This window comes from Ranitomeya variabilis, chromosome 6, assembly GCF_051348905.1.
Source record: "Ranitomeya variabilis isolate aRanVar5 chromosome 6, aRanVar5.hap1, whole genome shotgun sequence".
Classification (NCBI taxonomy): domain Eukaryota; kingdom Metazoa; phylum Chordata; class Amphibia; order Anura; family Dendrobatidae; genus Ranitomeya; species Ranitomeya variabilis.
The window spans coordinates 483,510,860-483,525,733 of record NC_135237.1 but is presented as its reverse complement, the minus strand read 5'-3'; positions in this window follow the sequence as shown (position 1 = coordinate 483,525,733).

Sequence of the window (14,874 nt, the reverse complement as noted above, 5' to 3'; positions counted from 1 at the left end):
CTCCAGTCCATCCCAGGACAATCCAACACACGGGCTATTGCAGGACTCACTCTTCCCAGGTGCTTGCAGAACTCCAGCCAATACCAGGACAATCCAACACCCTTGAGCATTCAGTCCATAGCCTCAGCAGTGCTTCCAGGACTCCAGCCCACTTCAGGACAATCCAACACCCAGGCTATTGCATGACTCATGGTCTCAGTGCCTCCAGGACTCCAGCCCATACCAGGACAATCCAACACTGACCGTACATCAGGTCCACGGTCTCAGGTGCTTGCAGGACTTCTCCAATACCAGGAGTCTCCAACACCGAACATCCAGGACCTTGCACATGGACCAAACGGATCCATACACAGGAACCACACAGGCACATGTGACCCACACCCTGGTCACATTACATACCTGTAACCACTCCCCTGGGTGGGAGTGTGGGTGTGTGTGGCCAGTCTGACCCTCACATCTCTCATAACTAGCCCTGCCAATCTCCCATTAGCATTACACAACTACTTGTGGAACTACAGGTCCCAGCACACCAACCAAACTTCAGATTGACAGCACAGAGTGTCTTCCTCTGCAACACACACACCGGCCATTAACACTCCTGCCGGACTTAGTCTCATCACATTTATGCCTCCAAGCACATCTTGAAGCACACACACAGCGCCCCCTGGCTGTAACGTGGGTCACCGCACCACATACCTCCCCCCTTTGTTCAACCCTACTGGGGTGGACACATGACATAAACCCAGGGTCCTGATACCCGGTACCTACGTCATCTTTGACAGGCCTCCCCGCCCCCAGCGGTCAGTTTGATGGCCTTGGGCTTCAACCCTTGAGTCACCATCCATCTGTGTCACCAGACCCTTTCTGGTCAACATCTCTGCTCACCTCTGCCAAGTCCTAGAGTTGGTCAGACCCACACTTCTCTCTGGTCATATAGTCTGGCATAGCTACCACAGTCATCCTGATGTCACCTTGTGGAGCACTATTATTCCACTGCGTCAGTGCTTCTATCAGCACACCATTATACTCAGCCCTAGTGTTTCCTACTGGCAATGACATGTCACAGTCAATGTAGAGGCAGGCTGTCAAACGTCCTTTAATGTCCCCACCTGTGTCATTCACTCTTGTCCCTATCCCAGGTGACAGTGCACTCATGAGGGGTCCTCATCCAAGACACTCCACTCCCTGAGTCTATCAGCGGCATCACATATTCTCCATCCAACAAAAAGGAACACTGTCGTGATAAAACATTGAGCGATTCACCGTATAGCATGGACCTGTATAGCACGAAGTACGTTGCTCCCGACTACAGACCAATAGTGCATACGCTGCCACTTTTTTTTTGCCACCACCCCTATTTGGGTTACCACCCCCTTTTGAGAATCCGCCCCCTTTAGGGTCATTACCCTCTTTTGGGACTCCACCCCCTTTTTAGCAATCATCCCTGTTTTGGATGCCGCCCCTTTTTGGGACTCCGCCCCCTTTTGGGCAACCATCCCTTTTTGGGTTTTCCCCACCATTTTTGGGACACTACCCTTTCAGGGACACCACCCCTTCCCTGGGGTACACCCTGTGGACTCCCCACAGTACTTTCAGGCCCCAGTTCGCACAGTACACCAATGTGACTCTGGCCTTGCACTGGCCCTTTAAGAGTCTGCAAACAAAAAAAAAATGTTTGTTTATTTTTTCCTTCAACTCTTCACCAGCTCCTGCTGACAATCACAAGCCGCTGCTGCTGAACCTCTTGCTGCAACTGCAGCTACGCTCCACAAGGCTCTGCACTGCTCCACCGCAAACTTCGTGGACCCGCCGATCCACAGCAAGCCGCTTGTCACCTTCGTGGACCCGCCGATCCACAGCAAGACGCTTGTCACCTTCGTAACCCCACCGAGTTACAGGCATTAACTCCACACGTGCGTCCTGGATCGTTGCCCGCATTCGAAACACCAAATGTGGCGAAACGCTACCTGAGTGTGTTGGGGGACACTCGCTTGGCATAGGATTTAAGAACTCAGGCACGATTTCTCCACTTAAACAGTCTGTCCTGGTTTATTAAACGTCATAAACCATAACACAAACAGTTCATTATACCGCCATATCAGCATATCACATACGGTTTTACATTGCCTTCAGTGGTCACACTGGTATCTCTCTCCATTACAGTTCGTTACATGCATCAACGGAACATATTAAACCCCAACAGTCTGTTCCAATGGCAGATACGTCTCTGCCGTATATCACAGGTTTTTCCCATACCAGGGATTACCTCACAGGAACTTTGGCTCCACACACTGACTCCTGCCCGTGCTGGTTCACAGGGGAAAGCTGCCTCACTGGGATCACCGTCCTTGTGACCAGGGCACCTCAGATAGTCCAGACCCATAGTAGGAACTGTAGCCTCCCCAATACAGAAGCCGTCACAGGTTCTGTAGTTGCAGCCTCTCCATGTGCTTTCAGGAAGTCCAGTCACAGGCACTTTCAACACACAGGCCATCAGTCCATGATCTACCAAGTGTTTACAGGACTCCAGTCCATCCGCGGACAATCCAACACTCTGACCATTCCAGGACTCACACTCTTACCAGGTGCTTGCAGGACTCCAGCCCATACCAGGACAATCCAACACCTCAAGCATTCAGTCCATAGCCTCAGCAGTGCTTCCAGGACTCCAGTCCATCCCAGGACAATCCAACACACGGGCTATTGCAGGACTCACTCTTCCCAGGTGCTTGCAGAACTCCAGCCCATACCAGGACAATCCAACACCCTTGAGCATTCAGTCCATAGCATCAGCAGTGCTTCCAGGACTCCAGCCCACTTCAGGACAATCCAACACCCAGGCTATTGCATGACTCACGGTCTCAGTGCCTCCAGGACTCCAGCCCATACCAGGACAATCCAACACTGACCATACATCAGGTCCACGGTCTCAGGTGCTGGCAGGACTTCTCCAATACCAGGAGTCTCCAACACCGACCATCCAGGACCTTGCACATGGACCAAACGGATCCATACACAGGAACCACACAGGCACATGTGACCCACACCCTGGTCACATTACATACCTATAACCACTCCCCTGGGTGGGAGTGTGGGTGTGTGTGGCTAGTCTGACCCTCACATTTCTCATAACTAGCCCTGCCAATCTCCCATTAGCATTACACAACTACTTGTGGAACTACAGGTCCCAGCACACCAACCAAACTTCAGATTGACAGCACAGAGTGCCTTCCTCTGCAACACACACACCGGCCATTAACACTCCTGCCGGACTTAGTCTCATCACATTTATGCCTCCAAGCGCATCTTGAAGCACACACACAGCACCCCCTGGCTGTAACGTGGGTCACCGCACCACAGTACGTATGTATAAATACATACATACATCATGTATGCATGTATGTATAAAGGTATAGCAGACTCTGAAGTTGTGGTACATTGCTCTACTGTTCAATGACACCTGCACACATATGGCCTTCATGGAAACATTATCAAAAGAAAGCCTCTCCTGCATGCTCACCATAAAATTCAGCACCAGAAGTATGCAAAAGAGCATCTAAACAAGCCTCTTGCATCTTGGAAACAAGTCCTGTGGACCAAAGAGGTTAAAATAGGACTCTTTGGTCACAATTATAAAACAATATGTGGAAACAAAAGGGCACATAATTTAAAGAACAGAACATCCTGCCAATAATTAAGCAAATTAAGCATGGGAATGGGTCAATCAAGCTTTGGGGTTGTGTTGAAGCATAATGGGAAGGGGAATATATAATGGGCAGAGGGAAGAATGAATTAAATTAAATTTCAACAAATTCTTGATGCAAACGTAACACCATCTGCAAAAAAAAGCTGAAGTTGAAAAAGTATGGCTTCTACAAATGCATAATGATTCTAAACACACGTCAAAATGCACAATAGTCTATCTCAAAAGGCAGAAGGTTTAACAACGTCACTCACAGTCCTCTGATCTGAACATCATTGAAGATCTGTGGCTTGACCTCAAAATAGCAGAGTATGCAAGACGACACAGGAATGTAACAGAACTGGAAGAATTTCCATTGGAAGAATGCAAGAAAATCTCTAACAAAAACTGAGAAACTCATGGCTGGCTAGAAAAAGGCGTCTACAAGCTGTGATGCCTTCAAAAGGAGGTAATGCTAGGTACTAACCATGGAGGTGCCCAAACTTTTATATAGGCCCATTTTCCGTTTTTGTACTTTTTAAGATGTAAAAAATGACAATATTTATAATTTTCTGCCTAAAATGCAAAGGAATTTTGTAATTTTTAACTTTAGCCAGTTTAGAAATCATTTCATCTTCAACTTGCTTTACTTTTCAAAATAACAGTAATTTTGATCAGGAGTTGCCAAACTTTTATCTTCCAATATATGGCTATAGTAACTGTTTTGAGCACACCGGCATTTTCTAGAAATTTTGGCGCCCTACACCTAGTGTCCAGCTTGTGTTTATGAAAACACGAGCCTTACAAAATGTAAAGTGAGTTGTCTGGTATATAATAATTGCTTACTTATCTCATTATGAGCCTGGTGGGGGTCAAACACTCCCATGATTGGCTGAAAACTTCTCTGACAGCAGTCCAAATGAAGTGTGCTGAATACAGCAAATTAGTACATTGCTTAATGGAGGCTGCTGAGTATTTCAATATTTTAACTTCAATCAGAAATAAAGCGATGTACTTTTCTGCGGCCAATGAGCAGTTTATGGTGCTGCTCTGGTCTGCTCGCCCCTACCTCTCTTAACTCCGGTTAATGCAGGAGCAGTTTTATTATGCAGTTTATTTTAGAAACGTCTAAAGAGATTACAGAAGTGGCGGCGCACACTTTTTTCTTTCCCCTTAACTTTATGTGTGTTGATTCCGGAAACCAATCAGGGTGCAGAAACCATTCATAATGTCATGACACAAGGTCTTCTGGGATTAGCTGCCAGATCACATGATCCTGGCCATGTAAAAAGCTGACATCTTGTTTTGATGGCACCATTTGCTCAGTGTCACAGTGCTGAGAGGTCGCTCCTGCGCTATTGCTGGCACTGCTGAAAATGAATTTGTCATTGAAATAGATAGGAAGGATCGTGTCCTGTGTGAAAGCGATCATCCAGCATCTAAGTAGATTGTGCAAAAACTGTGTAGCAGTCTCCGGAAGCCCTATTTGCTATTCCAAATCATTTGTGCTAAAACTGTGTTTCAGGGGCAAATCAGAAGGCCAGATTTCCACTTAAAAATTGTTAGGCCTAATATAGTGGTGCAGTCACGAGGTCTAATTACCAACTCCAAATAGTTTGTGCTAAAACTCTGTTTCAGTGGCAAATCAGAAAGCCAGATTCTCACTTAAAAGTTGTTAGGCCTAATATAGCGGTGAAGCCACAAGACCCTATTAGCTACTCCAAATAGTTTGTGCTAAAACTGTGATTCAGTGGCAAATCAGAAGGCCAGATTTCCACACAATCTTAGAAAATAAATGGCGATTGTTCATTTAGTGACAGGTGACTGACAGCTGTGGGCCTAAGGATGTGAAACAGCAGTGTACAAGAGAGAATGGCAACTTACAACATGATTGGGAAAAAGCAAGTTTGTGGTGGAAGAGGGTACAGGCTTGGTGTGGGTTAGGTGTTAATGTGAAAGAAAGCTCAACTGAACAAACACTATCTCATCCTATCCAATGACCACTGACAACATCTGTTACTGGCCAGCCTACTCGACTCCCTTTCTTTGGCAGCCACACAGCAGCACTTCTTGTAGATGAGGCTCAGAAAGAGCATGTGCTCCAGTGTATGGCAAGCACTGCATCAATTGGCCTCTCATCCTATTCCACCACCTTATTATCACATACAGTGCAATCCTCAGAAGTGGCACCTCAATTACCCTTGTTTTCCCCTCGTCAAAAATTTCCAAATTCCCAACTGACTGTGGGGAACCTCAGATGGGCCACTCTGAAGAGTAGTTCACACATTCTATTCCATGGGCATCGGACGTCTACTCCGAAGGACCACAGAATCCAGAGGAGGAAAGCATCTGCACCGATGCCCAAAATTTTTACATGTTGGCTTCAGGGCCAGATGAAGTAAGGTCTGAGCAGAAACCAGACCCTCATCACCAGACATTAACCACCAAGGTTGGAGGTGATCCTGATGGGACTCAGATACCAGAGGCGCATGCGGACTGTATTGTGTTGTCAGGGTAGGAAGAGGAGGAGGGTGACTCTCAGAGTGAGAAGTAAGAGACAGGATGATGAGGCTGTAGATCTCACTTGGTGTGAACCCAGAGGTATGCAGCTGAGTAGCTGGAAGATGAGGAAGTTGAGCAGATTACAGTGCCTTGCGAAAGTATTCAGCACCCTGGAAGTTTTCAGCCTTTTCCCACATATCATGCTTCAAACATAAAGATACCCAATGTAAAGTTTTGGTAAAGAATCAACAGCAAGTGGAAAATTTAAAGTAACCAATAAATTTCGTTCAACTTCACAATTGTGTTCCACTTGTTGTTGATTCCTCACCAAACATTTACATTTGGTATCTTTATGTTTGAAGCACGATATGTGGGAAAAGGTTGAAAAGTTCCAGGGGGCCGAATACTTTCGCAAGGCTTGCGGCACAGACACGAAGTGATGCAACTATGACAAACACTGCATCCTCAGTCCCAACTCTGGCTGTGGCCAGAAACAGTCTCGAGTGTTCAGTTTGCAGGGGCGGCAAGGGTTGCCTAACCTGGGCATTTTTTGAGACCGCAAAGGATGACCCAACACACATTATCTGTCAAATTTGCAAAACAAACTCAGTAGAGGCAAATATTACAATAACTTCACAACTACATTCATGAACCGGCACATGAACAATCAACATACCATAGTGTATGAATCTCACTGTGCTAAAATGCGAACTAGCGAGCCTCACCAACCACCAGCAATCCCATCAACTTATCTGCTGCTTCTTCCTCTTCCGTCTCCTTTCCAAGTCTTCTCACACAGGTCTCCAGCCTCAGAAACTACAAATGTTTACCCATCACAATCAGGGTGAGTGTGTGCCAGTCAGCTGTTATGGAAGTAGACATGACTGTTGCTTTTGTGTCACCAAGCACAACACATCTTTATCAATCCACCATAACATCTCCACCTGCACCTCACTCACAGTCCAGCAGTTTGTTCTGTTCTCTGAACTCTGCACTCTCTCAGCACAGCAGTCAGTTCACAGTCCTGCAGTTGTGGTCATGTAAAACAATGTTTCCTCCTACACATGGAAGCTAAGAGCTTCAACTCAATCATCTCCAATCTGTTGGCCACAGAAATGCTGCCTTTCCTCCTGGTGGATACAGTCTGTTTCCAAAAGTTGATGGCTGTCGTAGTCCCCCAGAACCTGTTGACCAGTCACCATTACTACTCTAAGAAAGCTGTGCCTGCACTACACCAGCATGTTGCTGACAACATCACCTGTTCCCTAAAAAAATGTATGTCTGCCAGTGTGCATTTCACCACTGACACCTGGACAAGCGAACATTGCATTGGCAGGAGCATTACATCTTGCTGACTGGGCACTCGGTGACTCTGTTGGCTGTAAGGCATGTGGACAAGGGGCTTTTCCACAAGTTTTTGAATTCCCAAGGCTTGCAGGACACCTTTGCATCTAACAGTTCCTCCATTGCTTCTGCTTCTTTCACCTCCTCTAGGGTGTCCACCTCTGCCCTCAACCTGCCCCTTAATCAGAGATGCATTCCAACAGTACAGATAGAATCTCCCCCATCTCCATACTGTGCAGCCATGGCTCACTGCAATCAGGCAGTGTTTAAATGAATATGCCTTGGATATTGCATTAACACAGATCAAGAGTTGCAGACAGCTATTCAGGCCGAGTTCGAGCAATGGTTGTCTCCACTAAACCTGGAGCCAGGGAAGGCCGTGTTCGATAACGTTAGCAGCCCTATGTCATGGCAACCTTACACATGTGCCTTGCATGGCTCACTTCCTCAAGTGATTGCTACATCAGGTGGTATAGCAATTTCTCCACCACTGTCCTGGCCTGGATGCGCTGCTGCAGAAAGCAAGCTCAATTCTGACGATCGCACCCCACAGCTCATCATCTTGCACCACTACAGATGTCTTTAGGCCTACTGGTTAACCGTTTGACTAGCGATGTTCCGACACATTTTGCTGCAGCTTTGCTTGGCACCAGCAACGAGCCCTGGTGCAGTATGTCCTTTTGCATTGCCTGTGCCAACGCAGTCCGGATGTGCACAGGTGAAGGACCTCTGTGTTATGAACTGGTGGTTTAGGAGCAACATGGGACGTACTCTGGAGGAGGTGGTACCTGTACTGACCGCAGTTCCTGAGCGTAACACAACACTAGAAGTAGCCGTGGGATGTTCCTGTCACTCCCTAGGCACCTCGTCACAGCCGGAGAACTAACTACCCCTAAAGATAGAAACAGGAAAACTATCTTGCCTCAGAGAAAATTCCCAAAGGACAGACAGCCCCCCACAAATATTGACTGAGTGGAGAGGGAAATGACATACACAGAATGAAACTAGGATGTAGGAGGCCAATCTAGCTAGATAGATAGAACAGGACAGAATACTGTGCGGTCAGTATTAAAAACTAGAAAAATCCACCACAGAGTTTACAAAAATCTCCACACCTGACTAAAGGTGCGGAGGGTAAATCTACTTCCCAGAGCTTCCAGCTTAACTGAATAAATCCATACTGACAAGCTGGACTAGAAAAAACATAGAATGTGCTGAATGATTAAGTCCACAAAAAGTGGAAAGCAAAAGAACAAAGCAAGGACTTATCTTTGCTGAACTGGTCAGAAAATCAGGGAAATCCAAGAGAGATGTGAATCCAAGCAGGAACCATTGACAACTGGCACTGGCTGAAGGATAGAGCCAGGATAAATAGCCGAGCCAGAATAGAAGATCAGTGGAAGCAGCTGCTGACTGCTAAATCCAAGGAGCAGCAGTTCCACTTAAATCCACCGCAGGGAGCCCAAGAGCAGAACTCACAAAAGTGCCACTTACAACCACCGGAGGGAGCCCAAGAGCGGAATTCACAACACCTCTGCACCCTTCTGCGCAGTTTTTAAATGGCTGCTAAGATGGTTAGTGCTGATGATGCAGTCATGAACATCACTATTCCGGTCATCTACATACTGGAGCACACTTTGAATAGTCTGCCTGAGGAGGTGATGGTTCCAGAGGAAGAGTTGGAAGCAGAGAAGGATCCAGAATGGATAACAATATCTCAAATTTCCAGAATGTCTTTGCACAGGGGGGCGCCATGGGAGGGGGGGCTTACAGTGATCTGGTTCATGGTACCAGACAAATTGTTAATAAAGATGCAGGAGCCGAAGAACAAATTGAGGAGGATGAGGTGATGCACTCATAACAGTCAGGATATAAAGAGTATAATGATCTGCACTCTGTTGTTCGTGGTTTGCGAGAGGTGATGGAGGAAGCAACCTTGAGTGTTACCCGACCACCAACACAGAGTAGGGATTTGGACCTCATGGAAGTGCCTGACACATGAGTGCCTTCTTGCTGCACTATCTTCAACATGAAGCCCATATTCTTAGAGTTAGAAATAGTGCTGACTACTGGGTTGCCACTCTGTTAGATCCACATTACAAGAGTAAATTTAGCCAGATGCTTCTCCCCTGGAAAGGGATGTGGGCATGCTGGGGTATCGAAATACACTTGTAGACAATGTTAATAGTGGTTTTACCCAAGACAACAGTGAGGCACACAGTGTGCATCCCAGTTCCAGACATCCAACATGGAAACCTCAAGGCATAATCCCCTAAACATTAGCAGCAGCAGTGTAAGTGGTATAAGCAATTTATGTGAGTAGTTTAACACATTTTTAGACCAGCACGTGCACCAGCAGAACTGTGTACAAGTCTGTCATGTTGTGAACGACTGGAGAGGATGGTGCAGCAGTTACTGGAGCTCAATATCAATGCCATCTGAGGAGTTTGAAACCTTTTACATTTTGGTCTTTAAAGATGGAAGAGTGGCCTGGGCTTGCCTCTCATGCCTTGGAGGTTTTATCATGCCTGGCACACAGTGTGCTCTCAGAACATGTATTCATCCCTGCTATTGGTGTCCTGACAGATAAGAGCATCTATCTGCCCTCTAAAAGTGTTTACCACCTAACTTTCATCAAAATGAACAAGTCATGGATCTCCAATGGCTTTTGCACCCCAGTCGGAGATTGGGCAGACTAGGCGATGGTGTTGTTTTTAGCATCACGTACTGATCTTATTAGAGTTATTGCAGTCTGTGCCCTCTTATTTTGTTTCTTCTGTGCTTGCTGTTACTATTGCTGTTGATGTTACAAACATTTTTTTTTAAATGTGGAGACTCCAAGTTTGGTCTCCATCTTATGGGTTGCCTGTAGTAGAAGTTGCATCAGAGGCCTATTATACTGTTTTCACTCTGTAGAAATTGATGTTACTTTAGTGGTGTGTGACAATAACTTTTTGAAATGTGGAGACTCCAAGTTGGATCTCCATCTGTTGGGATTCCTGTAATAGAAGGTGTGTAGGAGCCCTATTATATTGTTTCTTCCCCGTGGAAATTGATGCCACTTTAGTGCTGTGTGACAATTATTAATTTGAAATGTGGAGACTCAGAGTTGGGTCTCCATCTGGTAGGTTGCTTGTAGTAGAAGGTGTGTCAGAGGTCTTTTTTTACTGTTTCTACTCTGTGAAACCGTACTGCTGTGCGACAATTATTTTTTAAAATGGAGAATCCAAGTTGGGTCTCCATCTGGTGGGTGTAAGTAGGGCTCCCAGACAGGCAGGCCTGCACTTACTTTCAGTCAACTACTTGTGTTATCTTCCTTACATTTTTCAACCAATATTACTGTATAAAAGAAATGTTTGTGCCATCTGAGTGTGGCTGGAAAAAAATAAAAATTGGAGGTGTTGCATGAGGTATCAGGTCTCCCAGATAAGAAGGCTTACACTGTTCTCTTAGCCATCACGTCTTAATTGAAACTTCAATTCAAATTTCTAAATGCTGGCCCAAACCCTAATGCCTCATTCATGGCACATGGCTGACTTCTGTTTTGCCATTATCAAATTTTTACTATAGGTAAATTGATGCTACATTTCCTGCTGTCTGCCCCTAATTTTGGGGAAAATGTATACTCTAAATTGGGTATCCTTCATGTGTGGGGCCTGTTGTAGTATGGCTCCCAGACTGGCAGGCCTGCACTTAGTTTTACTTAAATACCAGTGTTACTATCCTTACATTTTTCTAACATTAGTGCTCTACGAAGCTGATATTTGTGCCACCTTAAACAGAGAAATATGTCACACAAAATATTTATTATTATTATTTATTATTATAGCGCCATTTATTCCATGGCGCTTTACATGTGAGGAGGGGTATACATATTAAAAACAGGTACAATAATCTTGAACAATACAAGTCACAACTGGTACAGGAGGAGAGGGGACCCTGCCCGTGAGGGCTCACATTCTACACAAAGGATGGGTGAGGATACAGTAGGTAAGGATAGAGCTGGTCGTGCAGTGTTTTGGTCGATCGGTGATTACTGCAGGTTGTAGGCTTGCCGGAAGAGGTAGGTCTTCAGGTTCTTTTTGAAGGTTTTGATGGTAGGTGAGAGTCTGATATGTTGTGGTAGAGAGTTCCAAAGTAGGGGTGATGCGCGGGAGAAATCTTGTATGCAATTGTGGGAAGAGGAGATACAAGGGGAGTAGAGAAGGAGATCTTGTGAGGATCAGAGGTTGCATGCAAGAAAGTACCGAAAGTATGGAGGAGACAGGTTGTGGATGGCTTTGTATGTCATGGTTAGGCTTTTGTACTGGAGTCTCTGGGTAATGGGGATCCAGTGAAGGGATTGACAGAGGGAAGAGGCCAGGGAATAGCAGGGGGACAGGTGGATTAGTCAGGCAGCTGAGTTTAGAATAGATTGGAGGGGTGCAAGAGTGGTCGAGGGGAGGCCACAGGGCAAGAGGTTACAGTAGTCGAGGCGGGAGACGATGAGGGCATGGACTAGGGTTTTTGCAGATTCTTGGTTTAGGAATGTACGGATCCGTGAAATATTTGTGAGTTGAAGGCGGCAGGAAGTGGAAAGGGCTTGGATATATGGTTTGAAGGAGAGATCAATGTCAAGGATTACCCTGAGACAGCAAGCTTGTGGGACTGGGGAGAGTGGGCAGCCGTTTACTGTAATGGATAGGTTCGTTGGGGGGGTTGCATGAGATGGGGGAAAGACAATGAATTCTGTTTTGTCCATGTTAAGTTTTAGAAATCTAGAGGAGAAGAAGGATGAAATAGCGGATAGACATTGAGGGATTCTGGTTTGTAGGGTGGTGATATCTTGTCCAGAGATGTAGATCTGTGTGTCATCAGCATAGAGATGATATTGAAAACCGTGAGATTCTATGAGCTGTCCCAGGCCAAAAGTGTAAATGGAGAAGAGCAGGGCCCTAGAACTGAACCTTGTGGGACTCCAACAGATAGGGGGTGAGGTGAGGAGGTGGTGTGTGAATGGGAGACGCTGAATGTTCGGTCAGTTAGGTATGACGAGATCCAGGACCAAGTCTGTGATGCCAAGGAATGAGAGGGTCTGTAGTAATAGGGAATGGTTCACTGTGTCAAAGGCAGAGGACATGTCCAGGAGGAGGAGGATAGAGTAGTGTCACTTGCTCTTGGCAGTTAATAGGTCATTGGTGACCTTAGTTAGGGCAGTTTCAGTGGAGTGGTGTGACCGGAAGCCTGATTGTAAGTGGTTGAAAAGGGAGCAGGAAGATAGATGGGAGGACAATTCAAGATGGACGTGTTGTTCCAGTAGTTTTGAGGCATAGGGGAGAAGTGATATAGGGCGATAGCTAAATACAGAGGATGGGTCAAGTGAGGGCTTTTTGAGGATAGGTGTGATTGAGGCATGTTTAAAGTTTGAGGGGAAAACACCAGTTGTTAGTGATAGGTTGAAGAGATGGGTTAGAGTTGGGATGAAGACTGTGGCGAGGTTTCGGATGAAGTGAGAAGGGATCGGGTCAAGTGCACAGGTGGGGAGATGCGATCTTGAGAGTAGAGTGGAGAGTTGCTCTTCTGTAATAGTGGAGAAGTCGGTTTTGGAAGTGGAGCGCTGGGTAGTTGGGAGGAAGGGCTCTGGGGGTTGTCGGCTAAAACTATCTCTGATGTTCTCAATATTCTGCTTGAAAAATGAGGCATTTATGAAATAACATTTCCCACATGTCTACTTTACATCAGTAAAATTATGGAACAAACATTTTTTTTTCGTTAGGAAGTTATAAGGGTTAAAATTTAACCAGCAATTTCTCATTTTTACAACAAAATTTACAAAACCATTTTTTAGCAACCACCTCACATTTAAAGTCACTTTGAGGGGTCTATATGGCAGAAAATACCCAAAAGTGACACCATTCTAAAAACTGCACCCCTAAAGGTACTCAAAACCACATTCAAGGAGTTAATTAACCCTTCAGGTGTTTCACAGGAGCAGAAGCAATGTGGAAGGCAAAAAATGAACATTTCACTTTTTAGTAACAAAAGTGATTTTCAGCAACAATTTTTTTAATTTCTGAAGGGTAAAAGGAGAAAATGGACTTCAAAAGTTGTTGTTCAATTTGTCCTGAGTATGCTGATACCCCATATGTGGGGAGGAACCATTGTTTGGGTGCACGGCAGGGCTCAAAAGAGAAGGAGCGTTGTTTGAGTTTTTCAAGCTAAAATTGGCTGAAATTAAGAGCGAATGCCATGTCGCATTTGGATGTGCCTAAACAGTGAAAATCCCCAACAAGTGACCACATTTTGGAAACTATACCCCTTTAGGAACTATATCCAGATGAGTGGAGAACTTTTGAACCCCCAAGTGCTTCGCAGAAGTTTATAACGTAGAGCCATGAAAATAAAAAATCATATTTTTTCCACAAAAATAAAATTTTTGCCCCAAATTTTTATTTTCCAAAGCATAACAGGAAAAATTGGACCCCAAAATTTGTTGTCCAATTTGTCCTGAGTACGCTGATATCCCATATGTGGGGGGAACCACTGTTTAGGCACATGGCAGGGCTCGGAATGGAAGGAGCACCTTTTGACTTTTTCAAGCTAAAATTAGCTAGAATTGAGACCGGACACCATGTCGCGTTTGGAGAGCCCCTGGTGTGCCTAAACAGTGGGAACCCCCAACAAGTGACCCCATTTTGGAAACTAGATCCCCTAAGGAACTTATTCAGATAAGTTGTGAACACTTTTAACCCCAAATGCTTCACAGAAGTTTATAACGTAGAGCCGTGAAAATAACAAATCGTATTTTTTCCACATAAATATTTTCGCCCCAACATTTATATTTTAACAAGGGTAACAGGAGAAATTGGACCCCAAAAGTTGTTGTCCAATTTGTCCTGAGTATGCTGATACCCCATATGGGGGGGGAACCACTGTTTGGGCACATGGCAGGGCTCGGAAGGGAAGAAGTGCCATTTGACTTTTTCAAGCTACAGTAAAATTGACTGGAATTGAGATCGGATGCCATGTCGCGTTTGGAGAGCCCCTGATGTGCCTAAACAGTTTTGGAATGCAGACTTTGATGGAATGGTCTGCAGGCATCATGTTACATTTGCAGAGCCTGTGATGCGCCTAAACAGTAAAAAAAAAACACAAGTGACTTCATTTTGGAAACTAGACCCCCAAGGAACTTACCTAGATGTGCCCCCTCTTTGGAACCAATCTATTTCCTGTAAAGTAAATTAGTAGTGCATGGAGATGTGGTACAATTTGAAGGAATCCTTCATACACAGGCCAGGTTTGTTGGGGCAGGTGTCGCATTGATAAATGGTGTACTTGCGTATTCCCCTTTTGTAACATACTCGGCA